The sequence below is a fragment of the Sphaerodactylus townsendi genome, linkage group LG05 (genome assembly GCF_021028975.2).
Source record: "Sphaerodactylus townsendi isolate TG3544 linkage group LG05, MPM_Stown_v2.3, whole genome shotgun sequence".
NCBI classification, from domain to species: Eukaryota; Metazoa; Chordata; class Lepidosauria; order Squamata; family Sphaerodactylidae; genus Sphaerodactylus; species Sphaerodactylus townsendi.
In genome coordinates this window covers 132,401,456-132,421,072 of record NC_059429.1, presented here as the reverse complement: position 1 = coordinate 132,421,072, position 19,617 = coordinate 132,401,456, and the positions used below count along the sequence as shown (strand labels likewise).

The 19,617-nt window shown below is 45.7% G+C and overlaps 1 protein-coding gene across 6 annotated transcripts in view; it reads right to left on the bottom strand.

Moving 5' to 3' along the window:
- ZBTB46 (zinc finger and BTB domain containing 46) overlaps nucleotides 1-17,247 on the bottom strand; it is an 89,969-nt gene extending 72,722 nt beyond the window's left edge. For 2 of the 6 annotated variants that reach the window (XM_048498163.1, XM_048498158.1), the window contains exon 1: nucleotides 15,823-16,597. The gene's annotated coding sequence lies outside the window, so the exon portion shown is untranslated. The other 4 variants (XM_048498159.1, XM_048498160.1, XM_048498162.1 and 1 more) reach the window with 4 other exon arrangements.
- Between the last annotated feature and the right edge of the window lie 2,370 nt (nucleotides 17,248-19,617).

The following is a 19,617-nucleotide window of genomic DNA, read 5'->3' as shown; positions in this document are numbered from 1 at the left end:
TTGGTATTGCATCACCACCTCCTGTGGCAGCCTGCGCCAAACACCAATCACCAAGAATTGAGTGAAGAAACTTTTTCAACTTTTATTAGTCCCTAGATTTCTTCCCCAGCATTTTCAATGCTTATGCTGCCCCTGGTTCTAGTACTGTGAGAGAGAAATGTCTCTCTGTCAACATTTTCTACCCCATGCATAATTTTATAGACTTCAATCATATCCCCCCTCATCCGTCTCCTCTCCAAACTAGAGTCCCAAATGCTGCAGCCTCTCCTCATAAGGAAGGTGCTCCAGTCCCTCAATCATCCTCGTTGCCCTTCTCTGCACTTTTTCTATCTCCTCAATATCCTTTTTGAGATGTGGCGACCAGAACTGAACACAGTACTCCAAATGCGGTCACACCACGGCTTTATATAAGGGCATGACAATCTTCGCAGTTTTAATATCAATTCCTTTTCTAATTATCCCCAGCATTCGGCATATGTAAGGGGAAAGAGCCCAGACGTGGGTGACCCAGATTAGCCATAGCTTGCCAAATCTCACAAACGAAGCATGTTCGGATCGGATAAGCACCTGGATGGGAGACCACCAAAGAAGTTCTGGATTGCTACGCAGAGGGAGGCAATGGCCCTTTCCACACAAATCCTGGAACCCGTTTGCAAAACGTTTTCAATCCTCCCCTCAATATATCAGCACTCACCCCTTCAAAACAATTCTGCCATTTTGTGATCATTCCAGGTTTTAGTTTAGAAAAAATGGTTGGCTCCGAGGCATGCGTTACTCGGGAGTAAGCTTGGTGGTAGTCGGTGGCTTTGCTTTGGAGCAACTGTGCAACTCTTCCAAATGGGTGAATCACGACCCTAGGAGGGTTTGTTCAGAAGCAAGCCCCATTGCCAGCAACCGAGCTTACTCCCAGGTAAAGGATTGTGCTTTAGTTCTTCACATGAAAATCAGTGGCGTTTAACAGCGCTTAACAGGGTTACCTACACTGCTTCCCCAAAACTAGGTCTTAGGCTGAATGCTAATAATCGAGCCCAGCGGCCCAGGCCAGCCTAGATGTGGGGGGGGGGGGGACTCTGTTTGCGCATGCCCACAGAGAGGGCTCTGAGGGCCACCTCTGGCACCCGTGCCATAGGTTCGCCACCACAGGGTTAGACTCAGAAGCCCTGCATTCACTAATCCTCTATCTCCTGCCTTTCAGATGGCAAGCCGGTGGGGCAGGGTTTTTTGTTTTTCTTTTTTTTGTTTTTCACTGTTGTGAAATCTCTAGTTGCAGATACTAGTGCCAACAGTCTACAAAAACCAATGGCTAAAAGCCACCTCCACAGTATTCATTTATACGTAAGGAAATCACACTGAAACGCATTGTTAGTCGCTAAAGCTAACAGCTGCTTTGCATAGGTACAGTTCGTTACTTCAAATCAAAAGCAAACATGCAGACAGCGTATCGCGGTCAGGTTTCCAGTACCTTATCAAGGGCCGCGAGTGCAGTTGGGCAGCTCCCACAAATAACAGCTTTATGATCTAATTTATTTTTCTATTACGCCGCCATGAGTTACACTTTCGATTAATTCCGCTTCCATCAAGGGTGCAGTGTCCTCTCCGTGTCTCCAGATAATTCTTTGTTGACACTAGACTCATTATCTTGGCCTCCTTCGCCTCCCCAGTTTCTAGCTTTTTTCCCCTTAGAAACACCGTCAGCTAATCATACAATGAAATCGTTTCCCTTACCTCCATATTCACCTGTCTTGGGCCACATCTGGTGGGCAGAGTAAAACAACTCTTAGTTGAGCTAAAATGTGGAGGGAAAGCTTTATGAAAGGGCATTCTCACAGATCTCTATTCCACATTTAGATTTATTTGCACCAAGTGCCTATGGCAGGGGTCTGCAACCTGCGGCTCTCCAGATGTTCATGGACTACAAATCCCATCAGCCCCTGCCAGTACGGCCAATTGGTTCATGAACATCTGGGAGGCAGAGGTGGATCAGGTATGACCTCTGGCCCATGGGCAAATCTTCATCACCCCGGGCCAAAATGTTTTTTTTAGGGAAGTTGGGTGCATACATTGGAAAATGCACAGGAAAGAAATGCTGGGGGAAGAATTAGGGCTAATAAAAGGAAACACTTCTTCACACAACGTGTGATTGGTGTTTGGAATATGCTGCCACAGGAGGGGGTGATGGCCACTAACCTGGATAGCTTTAAAAAGGGCTTGGACCAGCATTCTATGGGAAGAGAGAGCTTCCATGGGTTATGGCTACCAATCTTGATCCTCCTTGATCTGAGATTGCAAATGCCTTAGCAGACCAGGTGCTCGGGAGCAGCACCAGCCCCAGAAGGCCATTGCTTTCACATCCTGCATGTGAGCTCCCAAAGGCACCTGGTGGGCCACTGCGAGTAGCAGAGTGCTGGACTAGATAGACTCTGGTCTGATCCAGCTGGGTTGTTCTTATGTTCTTATGGGTGGTCCAGGTAGGGCTTTAGGCCAGCAAGACTTCTGATTAATGACTGGAGATTGATTGGCTGTGCATATTTTTTAAAATGTTGCTTTGGCAGCAGCCCCCCCCCTCCCCCCAAGGATCTGTGCTACTCAAAGAAAGATGTGGCAACAATTTTTTAGCTGGTTCCGCCTCCCGTGGCAGCCATTTTGTCGCTGTGCCCATCATGCTGTGCGAGAATTCCAAATTTAAGCCAGCAGGCTCAAAAAGGTTTGGGCACCCCGACTGAGACCCTCTAGAATTCAAATATCTATTATTGCTGTGTGGCTTAAGTCAACTCACAACGACAAAAGTGACATTATTAGTTATTGTGAATCTTTCCCACTTTCCCTTATCAGCTTCTTGAAAGTCCCCCAAAACTTGCTGCTCACAACGATAGGAGCACAGCAGACAAAATGCTAGGTGGCACAGGAGGGCTACCAGAAAGTGGCGCGTGTGAGGGGGAAAGCAAGTGATATCTCCTGTGCTTTCTTTTTCTCGTGCTTCTGGAAACGCTTGGTTATCAAAAGGAAGAGAGAGAAAGGGGGGGGGGGGGGGGACCTAAACTTGTCCAATTCAGCTCAAGGGAACTCAAGCACTAAACCAATGATGGCAAACCTTTTCGAGACCGAGTGCCCAAATTGCAACCGCAAACCCACTTATTTATTGCAAAGTGCCAACACCGCAATTTAACCTAAATACTGAGGTTTTAGTTTAGAAAAAACAGTTGGCTTCGAGGTGTGCGTTACTCAGGAGTAAGCTTGGTGGTAGTCGGTGGCTTTGCTTTGAAGAAACCGTGCAACTTTTCCAATGGGTGAATCACGATCCTAAGAGGGTTTACTCAGAAGCAAGCCCCATTGCCAGCAACTGAGCTTACTCCCAGGTAAGGGATCGCGCTTTAGTTCTTTGCATGAAAATCAGTGGGGTTTAACAGCGCTTAACAGGGTTACCTGCACTGCTTCCCCAAAACTAGGTCTTAGGTTTAATGCTAATAATCGAGCCCAGCGGCCCAGGCCAGCCTAGATGTGTGGTGGGGGGGCACTCTGTTTGCGCATGCCCACAGAGAGGGCTCTGAGTGCCACCTCTGCCACCCGTGCCATAGGTTCGCCACCACTGCACTACAGTGAACCATGTTGAGCCATGTTGGTCTGCAGTAGAAAAGCCAGATTCATGTCCAGAAACACATTCGAGACGCTTATATATACTAAAAGTATATAAAGGTGTTCTGAGAGTCAAAGCTCTCTTCATCACTTATCTAAGACAGCTTACTGAAATGTCTGATACCAGGGGGTGTGCTCTGGGTTGGTTTAAATCATTCCTTATGGACTAGATCCATTGCCACTGGAGACCAATTATCAACAAAGTGGGATTTGCCCTGTGGGTTTCCATAGGATACAGTCTAAGTTCCCCATGCTATACAATCATTATATAAAACCCTTGGGAGAAAGCAGAGTTTTGGAACTGGATGACAATTTGCTGATGATGCCCAGCTCTGTATCAGTCTACCCAAATCTCCTGGTGATGTGGTAGAAGGTCTTGAGGCGCTGCTGACTGAGATGATTAAATAGCCAAGTGTGAATAAATTGAAACTGAATCCTGACCATGCTGAAGCAATAGTGGTCAGATAGCCCATGGTCTTGAAGGATACTGTGTTTTCTACTTTTGATAACGTTCAGCTGGTGTTTACTGACTCAGTAAAGAACCCAAGAGTTATACCACACCCAGCATTAGAATCACAGAGTTGGAAGAGACCACAAGGGCTATCAAGTCCAACCCGCTGCCATGCAGGAACATACAATCAAAGGACTCCTGACAGGTGGCCATCCAGACTCTGTTTAAAAACCTCCAAAGAAGGAGACTCCACCACACTCCGAAGTAGTGCATTCCACTGTCGAACAGCCCTGACTGTCAGGAAGTTCCTCCTAATGTTTAGGTGGAATCTCTTTTCCTGCACCTTGATTCCATGACTCCTTGTCCAAGTCTCTGGAGCAGCAGAAAACAAGCTTGCTCCCTCACCAACATGGCATCCTTTCAAATATCTAATTGGCCAAGCTGGCAGGGACTGATGGGAATCATAGTCCATGAACATCTGAGGTGCCAGAGTTGGACACACCTGCCCTATGGGATCACCATAAGGCAACTGTGACTTCAGGGCCAAATAAAATAAAATTAAACACGTCAATCATCAATGTTAAGTAGTATATTTTCAGTTATGCAAATGCCGGTAAGGTTGTTTATAGGTAGTTCTGCAAAGGCTATTTGTTGAGTTCTTGCTCTGAGTTTGACGTAGCTTGGCTCTTTTCACTACGGAACATTGCTCGGCCCTGTTATAAGATGTACACGGGTAAGACTGGAAATGCATAAAGTTTTATTCAAGCGTTTACATCCTGCTTTTCTCCCAAAGGGACCCCAAAGCAGTTTACAACAGGAAGAACAATGCAGAAATGAACCAGAGCACAGCAAACTACGCTACACAAAGAAGTGCATTTCGGGCTGACTCTGGACTCGTCGGCTGGCATGAGTGAAGGCAGAGGCCATGTGCTAACATACCAAGGATTCACAACCAAGTTTTATAAAGCACACAAGACAGGGAGGGGAAAAACTGTTCCTTAGCCAAGGTGTTAAACAGATGGCAAAGATTTCCTCCTTTCCCCTCCCTTCCCACGAAGACTCTCTGACCATGTTAAGTGGCCTACTGCTCAGGAATGGAGGATTCTATTCTGGAGAACTGAGTTTGATTCCCCATTCCTCCATGATGATGATGATGATGATGATGATGATGATGAAGAAGAAGAAGAAGAAGAAGAAGAAGAAGAAGAAGAAGAAGAAGAAGAAGAAGAAGAAGAAGAAGCAGCAGCAGCAGCAGCAGCAGCAGCAGGAGGAGGAGGAGTTTGGATTTATACCCCCTTTCTCTCCTGTAGGAGACTCAAAGGGGCTTACAATCTCCTTGCCCTTCCCCCTCACAACAAACACCCTGTGAGGTAGGTGGGGCTGAGAGTGCTCTGAAGAACTGTGACTGGCCCAAGGTCACCCAGCTGGCATGTGTGGGAGTGCACAGGCTAATCTGAATTCCCCAGATACGCCTCCACAGCTCAGGCGGCAGAGCGGGAATCAAACCCGGTTCCTCCAGATTAGAATGCACCTGCTCTTAACCACTACGTCACTGCTGCTCCAGTGACACACTCTAATCTGGCTTGTTTCTCTGCTCCTCCACATGAACCTCAGGTGAGTCACAGTTCTTTCAGAACTCTTCCTGCCCCGCCTACCTGTCCCCATGTCTGTTGTGGGGAGGGGGAGGGAAGGCAACTGTAAGTGAGACTTCTTAAAGGTAGAGAAAAGCTGGGTATAAAAACCAACCCTTGTTCTCCTCCTACCTACGAAAAGACTCCTAACACTTGAAGATGCCAGAGCAGAGGGGGAGCATGGTTAATCTAGCTCAGTAGTTCGTACCTTTAAATAGTTATTTGCTTCCTTCATTTATTTGCTCATCCTCATGTGACTCAAGATGGCTTACAAAATTTAAACAGTGAACTTACAATATTAACTGGTTCTGGTGGGTTTTCCGGGCTGTGTGGCCGTGGTCTGGTGGATCTTGTTCCTAACGTTTCGACTGCATCTGGGGCCGGCATCTTCAGAGGTGTATCTCAGAGAGAAGTCTGAAGGCTGGACACAGTGTGTAACACACTTCTCTCTGGGATGCACCTCTGAAGATGCCAGCCACAGATGTAGGTGAAACGTTAGGAACAAGATCCACCAGACCACTGTCATGCAGCCCAGAAAGCCCACAACAACCAGTTGAGTCTGGCCATGAAAGCCTTCAATAATACATTACAATATTAAAGGCCATCATTAAAACTGTCGCGACAGGACAAATTTCTGTATTTCTCATGTTTCCTGAAAAGCACACCAATATCCCCTTCATAGAACATTCTATATCGTTTATTAACAGATGAGTTGCTTAACGGGATAGATTAAAAGATGCGTTTAACAATCTGCTCTACTTAAAGTGTAGTTCATGTAGTAGAAGTTAGGATATGGAGATACTTTACAGTTATTTTATTAACAGTTTTAGCCAAATACAGCTATCTTCCCTGTTGACTGAACATAAGAAAGAGCCTGCTGGATCAGACCAGAGTCCATCTAGTCCAGCACTCTGCTACTCGCAGTGGCCCACCAGGTACCTTTGGGAGCTCACGTGCAGGATGTGAAAGCAATGGCCTTCTGTGGCTGTTGCTTCTCCCGAGCACCTGATCTGCTAAGGCATTTGCAATCTCAGATCAAGGAGGATCATAATTGGTAGCCATACATCGACTTCTCCTCTATAAATCTGTCCAAGCCCTTTTTAAAGCAATCTAGGTAAGTGGCCATCACCCCCTCCTGTGGCAGCATATTCCAAACACCAATCATGAGTTGAGTGAAGAAATATTTCCTTTTGTTAATCCTAATCCCCCCCCCCCCCCCCCCCCAGCATTTTCAATGTATGCCCCCTGGTTTTAGTATTGTGAGAAAGAGAGAAAAATTTCTGAATTGAACAACAGATCATCTAAAAATCTTAAGGTGTGCTAGGTCTTCACCAATCAAAGATAGCTATATCTTGGCTACAACTATTAATAAAATAACTATAAAGGTATCTCCATATCCCAACTGCTACTACAGTTAGTGTGTTAGATGAGGCCTGGGATACCCAAGTACAAATCCCTACTTCGTAAAACTCATTGGGTGAACCTGGGCAGTCATTCTCGCTTAGCCTAAGCAACCTCACAAGGATGTTGTTACAGGTTTGTCAGGCATGGCAACTGGAGGGGGTGGGAGGAAAGGCCTGATTGTCATCCCTGCACAATGGCCCCACCATGCCACACAGGTGTCAAACTCGTGGCCCTCCAGATGTTATGGACTACAGTTCCCATCAACCCTGCCAGCATCATGCTGGCAGGGGATGATGGGAACTGTAGTCCATAACATCTGGTGGGCCGCGAGTTTGACACCTGTGCGCTAGTGCGTCGCCCGCAGCATGGCATTGTCTCATCCACATTACACATGGTCTCCCATCCAAGTACTAACTAGGATTGACCCTATGTAGCCTCCAAGATCAAACAAAATCAGGCTAGCCCGGGCTATCCATATCAGCGAGGTGTAGTGGTTCAGAGCAAGTGGATTCTAATCTGGAGAACCGGGTTTGATTGCCCACTCCTCCACCTGAGTAGCAGAGGCTTATCTGGTGAACCAGATGTGTTTCTGCACTCCTACATGCCTGCTGGGTAGCCCTGGCCCAGTCACAGTTCTCTTAGGACTCTCTCAGCCCCACCTGCCTCACAAAATGCCTATTATGGGGAGAGGAAGGGAAAGGAGCTTGTAAGCCACTTTGAGTTTCCATACAGGAGAGAAAGGTGGGGTATAAATCCAAACTCTTCTTCTTCTACTCTACAAAAGTTTTTTAAAACATGATAATCAGTATGGTTTTTATAAATGTATTTTACTTTTTTTTTTACACTTTGGCTTTTTTCCCCAATGAACATATAAGCCAGCCTAGAATTACTTTCAAAACTAACACAAAAACGTCAACAACAAAAGCAGTAGCTTACAAATAAAGCAAAGTAACAGCAATGATTAGAAACAGAAGTGTCTCTGTGAAGATAACTGCAGTTCTAGCAGGTGACCAGCAGGAAAAGCTTTGCTATGCAGCTAGGCTACTGTAGGGCTACAAGTATGAGCGTCCCTTGATAACAAATGAGAGATCACAATGAAATAAAAATAAGCTGCTACCCACACAGCAGCATTGTGGCTTCGTAATAATAGGTGTTTGACTGGCAATATTTGACCAGGCAACAGATTGGCCCACTAGCCAGCCACGGCTCGCTTTAAATAGCCTCTCTTCCATATTTTATAGAAAATCCAGAGTGACCTAGTTCTTTCCGGTAAGGAGAGCTGCTGTTCAAACTGCCTCAACCAGCAAACATCGGCACTTCAAACATTTCCTTTTAGGTTCAACTGTAAAACATACACACTGCTTTTATTCACAAATCGGGTACCTCAAGAAAATGTGCTCCTCATTTCATGTTGTCATGTTTCAGCTTGAAGACACAGCAACAGAATCTTGGCATGACCGTCCCAGAAGTTGTGTCGGCTACTCAAAGGTTCCTGCGGTCATGGTTCAACTTTCTACTACGAAATGCCTCCGAGGGCATCTGGCTATACAACCAGCACCGTTGATAATGGAAGGCGACAAACAAGAGCCCCTGGCCTAGCGTAATGACTTTGTTAGCAGAAAGCAAGTTGTAATAACCTCTTGCGGAGAGGTAGCTGGGCTCACCAAAGGTTAGCCGGAGTGGGAATACCAACCACTTCTAGCAGCTCCCGCTGGACACGACGACATGGTAAAATAATGCTCAATTACTGGAGTCATTCCCCACCCTCCAAGATAACCATTTAAAGCACAGGTGTCAAACTCGCAGCCCTCCAGATGTTATGGACTACAGTTCCCATCATCCCCTCCCAGCATGATGCTGGCAGGGGATGATGGGAACTGCAGTCCATAACATCTGGAGGGCCGTGAGTTTGATACCTATGAAAGAATACCAGCAGAGATGAACTAGGTTTGCTAAACCTTAACTGCAAACTACAATTAACGTTAGTAGAAGTTATCCCTAGCACTTCTCCAAACGATTTGTAAAATGTATACACTTTCACCTTTTAGTTGTCTTTTAAAAAATAAAAACCTGGGTAGTATTTCACAAAACCTGGGTAGTATTAGTAGGAGACTCTCCTGATGATACCACCCAGGTTTGGTGAAGTTTGGTTCAAGGGGTCCAAAGTTATGGAGCCTCAAAATGTAGCCCCATCTACTATTAGCTCCCATTGGAAACCATGGGGGAAGGGGCACCCCCTTTGGGGGTCCATAACTTTGGACCTCCTGAACCAAACTTTACCAAACTTGTGTGGTATCATCAGGAGAGTATCTTGAAAAATTCCTGAAATTTTGGTGCCGCTAGCCTAAAAACTGCGCCCCCTGGCGGCCGACAAAGTAAAAACCCTAAAATATTTTTCAAAATACACCTGACTCACGTATAAGTCGAGGGGGGCTTTTTCAGCACAAAAAATGTGCTGGAAAATTCAACTTATATGCGAGTATATACGGTATCTAAATATGGCTATCATGTCACCTCTTAACTTTCTTTTCCCCAAACTAAACATACACAGCTCCCTAAGTCTCTCCTCATAGGGCACGGATTCCAGACCTTTTACCATTTTGGTTGCCCTCCTCTGGACCCATCCCAGCTTGTCAAGACCCAGTTCTCCAGATCAGAATCCACTGCTCTCTTAACCACTACACCACGCAGGCTATAAACAACTGAGTGTGTGTTTATAACTGCCAGCTGCATTACTGATGTGTGTGTGTGTGTGTGTGTGTGCGTGCGCGCCATCAAGTCACAGCTGACTGATGGAAGTCTCATGGGGTTTTCAAGGCAAGAGACACTCAGAGATGCTTTGCTGGTGGGTTGAGACAGTTCTGGGAGAGGTAGCTTCCTGTGGAAGAGTGGAGAAACAAACTCCCTTTATGACTGAATAAATTAAATGAAAAAAATAAGCTAGGGTTAAGTCAAGGGCAGGGGCTCAGGCTTGGGTTCATGTTACGTTGAGTTCTAGGGTGCATTCTAAGAAAAAGGCAGTGGTCAGTTTCAGATTTCGGGTTTGTGTTACAGTTAGGGGAACATTTTATGACTGAATAAATTAAATGAAAAAAATAAGCTAGGGTTAGGGTTAAGTCAAGGGCAGGGGGTCCCCTGAACCAAACTTCAGCAAACTCGGGTTGTATCTTCAGTGCCCTCTGGATAATACCCTGAAATTTTGGTGCCACTAGCTTTAAAAATGCGCCACCTGCAGGCCAAGATTCGAAAAAAACACCAAAAAATACCAAAAGAAAGCCAGAATACCTAGCCTTCGGTTTAATTCATATTTGGGCAGAACATATTCGGCCGGTTTTTGCCCGAATATGACGAAATTCGCCCAGATTCAGGCTGAACCTGGTATTTGTTGCTTTCGAATCTCCAAGCCTGAGAGTCATGATCAGCATATTGCTCATGGTGATCCACTGTGTGATATGCAAGCACCTTTCTGCATCTGTGCCCAAAGTCAATGGAGAGCAATTTACAGAAACAAGATACAGCTAAGCATCCCTTTCCCAAAATTAATCACCCTATGACAGTTAATGAGTCATAAGAATCCAAGATGAGCCCTGCTGGATCAGACCAGAGTCCATCTAGTCCAGCACTCCGCTACTCTCAGTGGCCCACCAGGTGCCTTTGGGAGTTCACATGAAGGATGTGAAAGCAATGGCCTTCTGCTGCTGCTGCTGCCGAGCACCTGGTCTGCTAAGGCATTTGCAATCTCAGGTCGAGGAGGATAAAGATTGGTTCATCTAGTCCAGCATCCTGTCTCACACAGTTGCCAACCAATTCCCCATGGGAGGCCAACAACAGAGCATAGAGGCCAAATTCTTCATAAAAACATAAGAGTCCTGCTGGATCAGACCAGTAGTCCATCTAGCCTAGCATTTTGTCTCGCAGAGTGGTCAACCAGTTCCTCTGGAGAGCCAACAACAGGGCCTAGAAGCCAGGGTCTTCAGAAGAACATAAGAAGAGCCCTGCTGTATCAGACTAGGGGTCCGTCTACTCCAGCATCCAGTCTCACACAGTGAAGATCCAACAACTGCTCATAGAGGTCAACGGCTTCCCCTGATGTTGGCCACTGGCAAAATTGTTTAAAGGTTTGCTGCCTCTGAATGTGGAGCTTCACTTTAGCATCCATGACTGTGACTGGGCCACTACATCCACCGATTGCAAATTCCACATTTTAACAGCTGATTGAGTGAAGAAGTATTATCTTTTGTCTGTCCTGAATCTACAGCCTCTTGGAGTGCCCTAGAACAGTGATGGCAAACCTTTTCGAGACCGAGTGCCCAAATGACAACCCAAAACACACTTATTTGTCGCAAAGTGCCAACACAACAGTTTAACCTGAATACTGAGGTTTTAGTTTAGAAAAAATGGTTGGCTCCGAGGCGTGCGTTACTCGGGAGTAAGCTTGGTGGTAGGCGGTGGCTTTGCCTTGGAGCAACCGTGCAACTCTTCCAATGGGTGAATCACGACCCTAGGAGGGTTTACTCAGAAGCAAGCCCCACTGCCAGCAACCGAGCTTACTCCCAGGTAAAGGATCACGCTTTAGTTCTTCGCATGAAAATCAGTGGGGTTTAACAGTGCTTAACAGGGTTGCCTACACTGCTTTCCCACAACTAGGTCTTAGGTTTAATGCTAATAATCGAGCCCAGCGGCCCAGGCCAGCCTAGATGTGGGGGGGAGGACTCTGTTTACGCGTGCCCATAGAGGACTCTGAGTGCCACCTCTGGCACCCGTGCCATAGGTTCACCATCACTGCCCTAGAATCTATAGCCTCACAGAGTGTCCTGAATCTACAACTTCAAGGAGTGCCCTAGAGTTTTAGTAGTCTGCAAAAACTTCTGTTTCCACTTTCTCCACCCCGTGCCTAAATTTGAAAACTTGGTGCCAATCTTATAACCTTTTGCCAAACACAAATTCTCCCTAGAAGCAGATAGCAAGTCTATTGCAGATGGGGAAAAAGTGATTCCAAGTGGAAGCATCTTTTTTTAAAAAAAATACTATTCACCAGGCAAAACACTTTTGCTGGACAGTTCTTATTAAAGTCAGTGAATGCACTTCCAAGGCAAAATATTACAAATATGCTTACCTGTATCTTGAAGTTGGAATCTCACCTATTACAAGTAATGTAGGCACACAGTCAAGCTTAGCTGCCAGGAAGTATTTTAGAGTACCCCCAAAAAGTTAATTTAAAGCTGACTGTATTAAATGTGGGAAATTCACAATAGTATTTTAACACAATTTGCACACTTAAAAAATGAGATCTCAGACCAAGACAAATGCCTCACTAGGAAAGTCTTGCCTACTGCTAGAGAAATGTGACCCTTCTCAAGACCCAGTGGTTGTCATATGCCAGTGATGGTGAACCTTTTCGAGACCGAGTGCCCAAATTGCAACCCAAAACCCACTTATTTATCGCAAAGTGCCAACATGGCAATTTAACCTGAATACCGAGGTTTTAGTTTAGAAAATACGGTTGGCTCCAAAGTGTGCATTACTGGGGAGTAAGCTTGGTGGTAGTCAGTGGCTTTCCTTTGAAGCAACCGTGCATATCTTCCAACGGGTGAATCACGACCCTAGAAGGGTTTACTCAGAAGCAAGTCCCATTGCCAGCAACCGAGCTTACTCCCATGCTTTAGTTCTTTGCATGAAAATCAGTGGGGCTTAACAGTGCTTAACAGGGTTACCTGCACTGCTTCCCCAAAACTTGGTCTTAGGTTTAATGCTAATAATCGAGCCCAGTGGCCCAGACCAGCCTAGATGTGTGGGGGTGGGGACTCTGTTTGCATGTGCCCACAGAGAGGGCTCTGAGTGCCACCTCTGGCACCCGTGCCATAGGTTCACCACCACTGTCATATGCTGTAGTACCCCAAAATACCTTATCCTCTCTTGTGAAGAAAGGCTCACAAACTGTGTGACAGCTAAACTTAACTTTGTTTTACTTTTAAAAAAAGCACATACACTGTTTGTCTGAGTCTTCATTTTCCTAATACAAGGAAGATGCCAGATAAAGGCAGGAAAAACAACTTATCTAACAATGTATTTACTTTTGCTAGGTATGACATACAGCTGGGAACATGGCTGCAATTCTGCAGGCAACTAAATTTAAATTCACTTTAAAGTTTTCAGTCACATCTGAAAAGGTTTGAGATTAATTCAACTGACTGCCAAACGTACCCAAAGTAACTTTCTCACTTTAGGTAAGGCAACAACCACTTGAATACACAACACATGCTGTCCGAAAACATACTGTGCATAGTGTCAACGTCTTGCGGCACGGTTTTCAGAGTTGAAGAAATTATTAGAGTAAAAGGATAATCCATTAGAATTTCAGGCAGCCTTTCAAAGATTTAAACTAAGCTCCTTTTATCCTTTTATTTACCAATTAAATTAAGAATATAGCAACAAGGATTAGTTGACACTACAATAATGAAGGAAAGTCATGTTGTGTCTAGGAGACAGCGGCTGAAAGGCAAAGAGGGTAGAGTTGGGAAAAAAAGAAACCTTACTTAGGAAATGCAGGCTGTTCTTACAAGTGACTTTGATGCGATAATCTAGCCGGACACACAGACGATTTTGTATTAGTCGAAAGACTGATGACAAGTGAAATACTGCCCTGAAAAGCTTTCGCAAGGAAGTAGGAGGCATTTCTCCTTGGTTTTTGGAGATGCTGCCTCCGCTCTTGATATCAGTATAGTACCAAAGCAAAAAAAAAAAAAAGGAATCTACCACCACTAATTCACTCATCTTAATCTTTCCTCCCCTTCCCACTAAAAGGCACAACAAGATTGCTCCAGTAAAGTGTTCAAAGGGCTTTTCCCCCTTAATACACCAACTGTGGAAGAATGTAGCCAGATTGTAAGGATGCCCTAGAAAACATAAGCCACAGGGGAAAGATGGCCCATTTCCTCTCGACTGTGAAATACAATTTAAAGGTTAGATTGAAAGACATCATGTCTTAAAAAGGTGATTTGCTTATTAGATGTACATATCAGCATCCCTTTAAAGGGAATGAATACAAAGTCATTTTGCATTGCAAATTAATTGGCACAAGTTCTCTGTTTTATTTGTGGTTGTGTACATTAAGGCACCATAGCAAGAAATGAAGCCAATTCTGCCACAATGACAAAGTTACCATAAATGCTCTGCCCTCTCCCTTCAAAATTCTCCCCTCTTCGATTTAAGTGGAAGCCAACAGAAGTTTCTCAGAATTTTTTTTATTTTATTTTCAGGAACACAACAGTAAGTCAAGACCTGTCTATTGTTTTGTACTATCCAGCCTGCCCCCAAGAGGCAATTCCTTTGTTAACTCCTGGTACACGTGACTGATAATTTTCATTACATGTGGAAGTAACAGGCTCTAGTTCTTGGGCTGCCGTATTAACAAGCTCCAGTTACTGAGAATCTGACAAGCACGAGACTGTACTCAACCGATAGTAATTCAGTTCACTATAGCTGATCAATAGGCGGGAACTGGCAGCCAAATGTTAAAAGTGCAATTCTGCAGCGTTTAAAATGAAAGTATAAACAGCCAAACAGTAGTTCATAAACAGTCAAAATGCAGTACACATGGAGACACGCTCTTTTCTGAGCTTTTGAAAGTTTCTTGCATAAAACGGAAGTTTTCTCTGAGGCACATAACAAAACACAGCATCTCTTTCCACTTTAACAAAACACATTCTTTATCTTCCAGGAGAAAGTCTCTTAACACAGAAGCACAGGGAGCACTAGGGAATCAGGTTACGAGTTATATACTTGAAATGCTAGCGAAAAATGCACGCTTAGAAGAGGCAACTAAATATTTGAACCACTTCCAAGTATTGCAAATTAAAATGCAGACAAGAATTTCAGTTACAGGTGCCGGAAGCAGCACTGCCAGCAAAATACAGTCCATTATTAGCATATCTTTAAACAATGCTGGTAATCTTATCTCTGTAATCCACGCCAGATAAATCACTTGGACTGTAGAACTGAGCACACAGAGGAAACTAATTTTAAACTCCCCTATTAAAGTCATCCTTTGTCTTATTCTTATGAAAAAGGTATTTGTGGATGGTACGAAACAATTCAACCGCACTGTTTATTTGTGATTTTGTAGCAGGACACCAAAGAGCGTTCTTTAAAACGAAGAAATCCTTCCACTGTTACAGTCCTGGAAATTCGTTTCATTCCTTATTTGTCATTTGGGATTGAGTTATCAATTGCTGGCATTTGTGGGACTGACATTTCTATCTGCAGACGAAGAAAGCCCTACAAAACCGGACCTACAATTTACAAACTTCTCCCCACTTTGTTTTAATTTTAATTTAATTTGAAAGAACGTTTTTTAAGACACTACACTTCCTCCTATAAATAATGCTTGGGGGGAGGGCACCCACTCATCAATCTTCTCTACCTGTACATAATATTTTCAAGTCAATTCCTTTACTTGCTTTCAGCATTATCACTTACAGTTTTAGACAGGAGAATGATTCTGGAGTCTGACCTTAAGGAAAGGGGGGATATCAGCCCATATTTCAGCTGGCCATTAAAATGGAGGAAAGGCCAAGCGATCCACGTCTGTCTTCAGGGGGAGACAATAACCCAAAACAGGCCTGGCCTTAAAGAGGCAGAAAAAGAAAGCGAGGAGGAGAAGAAGAAGAAGAAATACACAACATGTTTCACCAGTATTATTACCTCATCCCTTTTCTTCCAAACAGTTTTGAGCCACGCTCTCTTCCCAAAAAGTCTTGGTCCAACTTTGTGCTGATGCTTATTTTTTAAAGTGAGGTTTTCTTTTTTTTTTTCCTCCTTAAGTTCCCAAAACAGAATAGAAGGGGTTGTTATTTTGCACAGTGGAGCTGCTGTTAAAATGCCCCCCTTGTCTCTTCTCCACTCCCTTGAGCTGGGTGTTGACGCAGCAGAAATTACCAGCTGGAAAATTCCCCTTTTGGAGGTTAGAGGGAGGGGTAGGGGGGGAAGAGGGAGGAGGAGAGAGGGGAGGGGGTGAGAGGCAGGCAGGCAGGCAGGCAGGCGGGGGGGGGGGGTTTAAACCCTGCCAGTCACTGAGCTGTTCCCCTTCTAGCCACCCACCCAGTGCCAAATAAGGCATCGTGTCCTGGGGTGAAAGAAGATCAGAGAATCTCTATGCCCCCACCGGGGAGGTGGGGGGGGGGGTAATCTCACCCCCACCGGCCAATGCCCAGCTGCCCTCAAGTGTCTGCCAGAACAGGACACTGCCGGGGCGTGAGCGAGCGCCAGTCACCCACGCCAGCATTGCGCTGGGCATGGAAACCAGCTGCACAGAAGGGAATCCAAGATCTATTAGCCGGACTGGTGGTGGAGGGATTATCCATTATCTTTAATTGGGGGTGGGGGGGGGGAGATAATTTATTTTAAGCACTTTTGCTTCCAAACATAAGTCATCATTCCCACCTCCAACTTAGTGGGGGGGGGGGTTTGCTATTACTCTCCTTACCTCCTTCCTAATTTGGGGGGTGGGGAGGGGGGTCTCTCTGTCCATCACACCTTACAAGAAGGTCCTTGTTTAGAGAAAGGAGGGTTAGAAGCCCCAATAACTAGGAGTGCATTTCGGGGGGGGGGGGGCGGGAGGTAAATGGGATCACCCTCCCCCTTCTTTATTCCAGACCCTGCCCACTTTGAAAGGGGATATGAAAGCAGCACCCCCTCCCCCCAATAACTGCATGTGCATATGGGATAAATGCATGCAATTATGAAGGGGGGTGCTGCTTTAAAAGCCGCCCCCCCCCCCTCCTCAAAACACAGGGCATGCAACTGAGGCAGAGGAATGAGGAAGCGACTCCAAGGGAACAGTTGGGCAAACGGAGTTGGGGGGGAGGGGGAGGAAAGTGCCCCCCAGGACCTAAAGGGGGGGCAAACAATGTCTTTTTCTCTGCCCGCCTTACCTGCGCTTCATGAGGGGTCTGGGAGCGGCCGGAGCGTTGGCTCCACTCGGTCACTCTCTTCAAGGGTCGGGTGGGGGGTGTGCAAGGGGGGAAATGCCGGGGAGGAGGGGGGGGGCGGGGCACCCTCCCCTCCCTCAGGAAGAAGGGGCGGGGGGGGGTCAGCCAGGCGCGCGCCCGCGTCGCCCAACTTGGCCGAGAGGGGGGCGGGGGAGGAACCACGCGCGGGCACCAGCCGGCAAAACAAGGGGAGGGGGGGGAAAGAGGCGGAGCAGAGGCCTCTGATTGGGAGGGCCTCCCTAAGGCACGCCCCCGCGGCGGCTGTCGCGGCGGCAGGCTCCGCCCCCGCGGCCCTGAGGAGGCGCGCGAGGTGGAAGCGCCGCTGTCAAGCTGGCTGGACTCAAGGGGGCGGGGGGGGGGGGGAAGGCTCGGGCGCGGGGCATCACGGGAGAGACCGTTGCCAAGGGCAAGCTGGGGCGCCTGTCGCCTTGGCAACGGTCAGGGACTCGAGCCGGCCCTTCTCGCGCTGCCCCCCGAACGTGCCCTGGCAGGCTGGATAATACGTGTTTATTTTGCACGCGCGTTCACAAGAGTGCCTCCTTCCCGCTTTCTTCAGTATTAAATGCATGCATATAATGCCCCCAGAGTACTGGCCACTAGGAGTTGGCATCCCCTGGCAATGAGCCACGGTTGCCACAGAACTCAAGCACAGGGCAAGAGAGCAGCAGGGCCCTGTCCTCAGTCAAAACATATTCCCGTTTTATCCTTGCCTTAAGTGGCATCTGCATCTCCCAGGACTTCATCCCATCCCAAATATTTCACATGGCTTTTCCTTTGGTAGCCAAGGGCCAAGCCTGATAGCTGTTAGCTGGAGCCCATTTCTGGGTTGCACATAGCTCTGCTGTCACACTGGAAGGCAGAGCAAACGGAAATGGTTGCAAAATTAGATAAATAAAATTGCAAAGGTCCACCAAATTACAAAGCGCTACAGCAGCAACCGAAATTGTTGCAAAATTAAACAAATAAACAAATAAAATTACAAAGGGGGTAGGTCTGCTAAAGCCACACGGCACGCCAGAAACTTTCAAATTACCTTTTATGACTGAACGTGCCCAAATACTTTAGCACGAGCCACCCTTTTGCTAATTAGTTCTGCTAAATCTCTGTGGTCCCTGTAGGGTTTCTAATTGGATCCACTTATCATGTCCTACCCTGGACTTTCCTAGATTAGATCTGATGTTAATCCCACTTTGCCTAGCTGCCGACAGTTGGAAGTGGGGTGCCAACGACCGGGGGGGGGGGGGGGGGGGATAGGATGTCCCTTGAACGGCAGCTTAATGGGACGTTATTTATATAGGCATATTATTTATAAAGCAAAATTAAATACCAAAAGGTCAAGAACAAATTGACATTTAGGGCCAAAAATCAATTATAAAAAGTATCTAAGTACTATAGAATATATATACCTCTTTGGGAGGGTTTTATTGATAGTTTTAATACTGGACGCCAAGTGGTTTATGTGGAACGCTGTAATTTTATGTTTTAATGATGTTATTTATATGAATTATTTGCTGGTATTACCGTTTATGTAATATTATTTTGCTGTTCACCGCCCAGAGCCCTCAGGGGATGGGGCGGTATATAAATATGATAATAAATAATAAATAAAATAAATAAATATATATGTATATATATGTATACACACACACATATATATACACACACACACACTCACACACACACACATAGGCACTTAAAAACAACAAACACACAAATGGCACCCTTAATAGCCTACATTACAATCATATTTCAACACACATGCATAACACAAATAGACATTAAAAATCAAGTTTTTGACCACGGAAGACCATTGACTAAAAAGTGACCATTGGATGCCAATGGGTCTGATTCAATCCATTTGACCTCTAAAGCTAATATGGTCTGTGCCCATTTAACCTGAAGGGACCTCTTATTGGAGTATTCACATCTTCCCAGTTCAAGTGAAGCAATTTTGTGAGCGGTATAAAAGTGGAACAAATAAATAAATAAATAAATAAATAATTTTGCTACAGAAAGTCTCACCTGAGCCCTCCAAGAGGTATAGGGAGAAACACTACAATACAGGATTATCTGACTATGGCCCTTCCACACATGTAGAATAATGCACTTTCAATCCACTTTCAATGCACTTTGCAGCTGGATTTTACTGTGCGGAATAGCAAAATCCACTTGCAAACAACTGTGAAAGTGAATTAAACATGCATTATTCTGCATGTGCGGAAGGGGCCACAGTGTATATTGTGGATTCTGCTGCCCAGTTAGGCCATTGGTAGGGCTGCCAGTTCCAGATCTGGAAATTCCTGGAGATTAGGGTAGAGCCTGGGGAGTGTGGAGTTTGGGGAGGAGGAGAAGAAGAGTTTGGATTTATATCCCTGTAAGGAGACTCAGAGGGGCTTACAAACTCCTTTTCCCTTCCTCTTCCCATGACAGACACCTTGTGAGGTCTGAGAGAGTTCTAAGAGAACTGGGACTGACCCAAGGTCATCCAGCAAGCTTCATGTGGAGGAAG